This window comes from Solea solea, unplaced genomic scaffold (assembly GCF_958295425.1).
Source record: "Solea solea unplaced genomic scaffold, fSolSol10.1 scaffold_26, whole genome shotgun sequence".
NCBI lineage: Eukaryota > Metazoa > Chordata > Actinopteri > Pleuronectiformes > Soleidae > Solea > Solea solea.
This window is the reverse complement of record NW_026704112.1, coordinates 752,501-757,500: the sequence shown is the minus strand read 5'-3', so window position 1 is coordinate 757,500 and position 5,000 is coordinate 752,501. Positions and strand designations below refer to the sequence as shown.

Genomic DNA, 5,000 nt, shown 5'->3' with positions numbered 1-5,000 from the left:
AACTCTCGGACGTTCCTCTCCACGGAAGTCTTTAGTAAAAGGCGAAAGACTTGTGCATTTTGAAGAAAAACCAGAGTCGACATAGACCCTCTCCTTGAGAGCAGCCAAGGAGTCTATCCGCCGGAGTCACCACAGTCTCGGTCGGCCCGGCCGGCCACCTTGGGACAGCCTTTCTTCAACGTTTTCGGTTTGCCGGCCAATCAACCGCCCACATTTGACTGCATGTTTGGAAGCGCATTCTTACTGTTGGTTGTGTGCTGCAGTTTTCTATCAATCGCTGAGGCTGTGGCACACCTCCAAGGTTTAGTGGTAGATGTGAGTGCATGAGCAAAGCAGCTCTGTGTCACACCGAGCAGTACAAACTGCCGGGCCGTTTCCCAGCTCCTCCGGGCTTCTGAAATGGTGAGCTGCTCCTGGCATCGCTTCAATATCAGGTCAATGTACAGGAGTGGACGGAACAAGCGCCAAAGTATTAACCCTTGGCATGATGGCCATGGATCCATCTCCATCAATCCAGTTCTCCTACAAAGAGCCGGGAAAGGGAGCATGACATTTCCTTAGAGCTAAAAGACAACAGCCACAACCATCCCATTCCCAGCAACTTGGAAAGACTGGGGATGTCGCTCTGCGAGCACGTGAGAAGCCTGGAGATGGGCACACAAGGCGGAACTTTGGGCGGCTGACCTTTGCTTACAACTACGTCATCGGGGGAGAGCGCGGACGCAGTACCCCACCAGCAAAAATTATGCAGTCAAGATTCCCACGTTTGGGGAATTTGCAGGGGTCAGCACAACCAGAGTGCAATGGCTGAGCCTCGCCCTGGGTGAACCACCTTCTTGATCATGGTGTCTCCCCTGCCAGGTAAGTATGAGATGGGTAAGCTGCTGTTGGTGCCGTCAGGTCCAGTTGTTGCTGAATCTATAGGAAATGACAGCCCGACGCCCGATCTCGTCTGATCTCGGAAGCTAAGCAGGGTCGGGCCTGGTTAGTACTTGGATGGGAGACTGCCTGGGAATACCAGGTGCTGTAAGCTTTTACACTGCAGCACACTTTTACACTGCAGCACGCTTTTACACTGCTGCTTCCATACAAGAAACGTGGGCTTGCAATTACGTTGACGCACGGGCACACGTTAATGTCCTTCCAGTTTCAGCCTTGCTTTGGTTTTCACAGAAAAAAAGAGAACGGTGCACCGTTCCTGGTGGCACTGCAATACCAGGTCAATGCAAGGAGTGAAGAGAGCAAGCCCCAGGTTTCACCGCCCAATGCTCAAAAATGCATTTAATATTTAATCCCCATATAGAGGACATATCAGATATTAAACTGATAAGAACAGATACTACACTTGATCTTAGCCAAAAGGCCGAGAAGCAATGTCTGGGGCCAACTCAAGATCTTGGCGCACAAGTTACTTGTTGTGGTGCCATGTTTCTGAAGTGCGCATAACAAAGGCTGCTGCCGATCACCTCCGCCCCCAGGTGATCTAAGCGCACCTCTGAGCCGTGACGGACAGCTGCTTGACATTTGACACACTCAAAGGGCGCAGCCATACAGCAAAGCCCACCAAAAATAACTTAAACTCTCGGACGTTCCTCTCCACGGAAGTCTTTAGTAAAAGGCGAAAGACTTGTGCATTTTGAAGAAAAACCAGAGTCGACATAGCCCCTCTCCTTGAGAGCAGCCAAGGAGTCTATCCGCCGGAGTCACCACAGTCTCGGTCGGCCCGGCCGGCCACCTTGGGACAGCCTTTCTTCAACGTTTTTGGTTTGCCGGCCAATCAACCGCCCACATTTGACTGCATGTTTGGAAGCGCATTCTTACTGTTGGTTGTGTGCTGCAGTTTTCTATCAATCGCTGAGGCTGTGGCACACCTCCAAGGTTTAGTGGTAGATGTGAGTGCATGAGCAAAGCAGCTCTGTGTCACACCGAGCAGTACAAACTGCCGGGCCGTTTCCCAGCTCCTCCGGGCTTCTGAAATGGTGAGCTGCTCCTGGCATCGCTTCAATATCAGGTCAATGTACAGGAGTGGACGGAACAAGCGCCAAAGTATTAACCCTTGGCATGATGGCCATGGATCCATCTCCAACAATCCAGTTCTCCTACAAAGAGCCGGGAAAGGGAGCATGACATTTCCTTAGAGCTAAAAGACAACACCCACAACCATCCATTACATTACATTACATTACATGTCATTTAGCAGACGCTTTTATCCAAAGCGACTTACAATAAGTGCATTTAAACATTTGGGTACAAATAAGAGCTAGAAGTAAGTAAGAGCTTCAAGTAAATCAAACTATGAAGTGCTAGTCATAAGTGCGATATATATATATATATATATATATATTTTTTTTTTTTTTTTTTTTTTTGTCGTCGTCATTATCGTCTTAGTCGAGATAGAGTCGGAAGAAATGTGTTTTTAGTCGGCGGCGGAAGATGTGGCGGCTTTCCGCTGTCCGGATGTCGATGGGGAGCTCGTTCCACCATTTGGGAGCGAGGACAGTGAACAGTCTCGAGTTCTGTAAATGCCTCTGCGATCCTCTCAGTGAGGGGGCAGCGAGCCGGTTTGTCGATGCAGAGCGAAGTGGGCGGGCTGGGGTGTAGGTTTTGATCATGTCCTGGATGTAGGCTGGACCGGATCCGTTTGTAGCATGGAACGCAAGCACTAGAGTCTTGAAGCGGATGCGAGCAGCTACAGGAAGCCAGTGAAGGGAGCGGAGGAGAGGTGTAGTGTGGGAGAATTTTGGTAAGTTGAAGATCAGTCGAGCTGCTGCATTCTGGATGAGTTGCAGGGGTCGTATGGCACACGCAGGGAGACCAGCCAGGAGGGAGTTGCAGTAATCCAAGCGTGAGATGACAAGAGCCTGGACCAGAACCTGTGCCGCCTTCTGGGTTAGAAGAGGCCGTATCCTTCTGATGTTGTACAACATGTATCTGCAGGATCGAGCTGTTGCAGCAATGTTGGCAGTGAGGGAGAGATGGTCATCAAGTGTCACACCCAGGTTCCTTGCGGTATGAGACGGAGTTACCACAGAGTTGTCGAGGGTGATGGTTAGGTCTGTGGTGGGAGAGCCCTTTCCTGGGAGAAAAAGAAACTCAGTCTTGTTGAGATTGAGTTTCAGGTGATGGTCAGACATCCACTGAGAGATGTCGGTCAGACAAGCGGAGATCCGTTCTGCTACATTTGTGTCGGAGCTGGGAAAAGAGAGGATGAGTTGGGTGTCGTCGGCGTAGCTGTGATAGGAAAAACCATGAGAGAGAATAACAGAACCAAGAGAGTTGGTGTATAGAGAGAAGAGGAGAGGGCCCAAGACAGAACCCTGAGGGACCCCAGTAGCTAGAGGACAGGGTTCCGACACAGATCCTCTCCAGGTTACTCTGTATGTTCGGTTTTGAAGATAGGACGAGAGTAGGGTAAGTGCAGATCCTGAGACACCTAGTTCTTGAAGGGAGGAAATAAGGATCTGGTGGTTAACTGTGTCAAACGCTGCAGAAAGGTCCAAGAGGATGAGCACAGAGGAGAGAGAGGCAGCCCTGGCAGTGTGGAGTTGCTCAGTGACAGCAAGGAGTGCAGTTTCGGTCGAGTGACCTGCTTTAAAACCAGACTGAAGAGGATCAAGAAGGTTGTTCCGGTGAAGGTAGGAGGAGAGTTGATTAAAGATAGCACGCTCCAGAGTTTTGGAGAGAAAAGGAAGAAGAGGAGGTTAGAGAAGATCGAGAAAAGTTTTTTGGGGTTAGAGAAAGAGGATTGAATTTTAGTCTGATAGAAAGATTGTTTGGCTGCAGAGATAGAGGCAGTGAGGGTGGAGAGAAGAGAGTGATAGGAAAGCAGGTCGTCAGGGAGTTTTGATTTCCTCCATTTCCTTTCTGCTGCCCGTATCGTGGCTCTCTCAGTACGCACTGAGTCCGACAACCACGGGGCTGGGGAGGACTTACGAACCCGCCGTGAAGTAAGAGGACAGAGAGAGTCAAGAGAGGAGGACAGAGTACAGAGGAATGTGTCTGTGGCAGAGTTGGGATGCATGAGGGAGAAGGAGTCAGCTGAAGGAAGTGCTGATAGAACAGTTGAGGAGAGAGAGGAGGGAGAGAGAGAGCGAATGTTGCGACGGACAAGTGCAGTATCTGATGAGATGAGATCATCAGATTGGGAGAGTGGGAGAGAGTAGGAAATGAAGAAATGATCAGAGACATGAAGTGGAGTTACCGTGAGGTCGGAGGTGGAGCAGTTTCTGGTGAAGATGAGGTCAAGGTGGTTGCCAGCTTTGTGAGTTGGTGGAGAAGGAGCAAGTGAGAGAGAAAGAGACGAAAGTAGAAATAGTAGATCGGATGACTTCTCTGACTGGATGTTGAAGTCACCAAGAAGAACAAGTGGTGGGCCATTTTCTGGGACGTTTGAGAGGAGGACATCTAGTTCCTCCAAGAAGTGTCCCAATGGGCCTGGTGGACGGTAGATGACAATAATGATTAGTTTGACTGGGTGAGTTACAGTTACAACATGAAATTCAAACGACTGTGAAGAGAAGTGTGGCAGTGGGTAAAGAGTGAAAGTCCAGTTGGGGTTGATGAGCAGACCTGTCCCACCACCTCTTCCAGTGGATCTGGGTGTGTGGGAGAAGGAGTGGGCGGAGGAGAGAGCTGCAGGGGTGGCTGTGTTGGAGGGTGTTATCCAAGTCTCAGTGAGAGCAAGGAAGTCCAGGCATTGCTCAGTAGCAAAGCCGGAAATGAACTCAGTCTTGCGGGTAGCTGACTGGTAGTTCCACAGGCCCCCTGCGACAAGGTGTTGGATGTGTGTGGAGCGGGTGGGATAGATAAGTGAGGACAGGTTACGGTGATGCTGTGAGTGATTGTGAGGTTTGTAGTATCTATGAGAAGAGACATGAACAGGAATGGAAAAAAGGCACATATGTGAAAGGTCGAAAACACTTGCAGACAGGTACTTAGCCTCGTTAGCCTCCTTGTTAGACTCCCGTTTAGACTCCTTTGTCTTTGTCTTCCTGAGTCTT

General features: G+C 49.9%; 4 non-coding genes across 4 annotated transcripts in view; all 4 read right to left on the bottom strand.

Moving 5' to 3' along the window:
- The window catches only part of LOC131452615 (U5 spliceosomal RNA), a 113-nt gene extending 34 nt beyond the window's left edge, over nucleotides 1-79 (bottom strand). The window contains exon 1 of the small nuclear RNA XR_009237389.1: nucleotides 1-79. This exon is cut by the window's left edge and continues 34 nt beyond it. This is a non-coding gene — a small nuclear RNA (U5 spliceosomal RNA).
- Nucleotides 80-705: 626 nt separating this feature from the next.
- LOC131452490 (U1 spliceosomal RNA) lies at nucleotides 706-869 on the bottom strand. Its single transcript, XR_009237272.1, has one exon. It is a non-coding gene; the product is annotated as a U1 spliceosomal RNA (small nuclear RNA).
- A 313-nt stretch (nucleotides 870-1,182) lies between these two features.
- LOC131452573 (U2 spliceosomal RNA) lies at nucleotides 1,183-1,375 on the bottom strand. The gene has a single exon (XR_009237352.1). It is a non-coding gene; the product is annotated as a U2 spliceosomal RNA (small nuclear RNA).
- A 168-nt stretch (nucleotides 1,376-1,543) lies between these two features.
- Nucleotides 1,544-1,656, bottom strand: LOC131452614 (U5 spliceosomal RNA). The gene has a single exon (XR_009237388.1). It is a non-coding gene; the product is annotated as a U5 spliceosomal RNA (small nuclear RNA).
- Nucleotides 1,657-5,000: the final 3,344 nt, after the last annotated feature.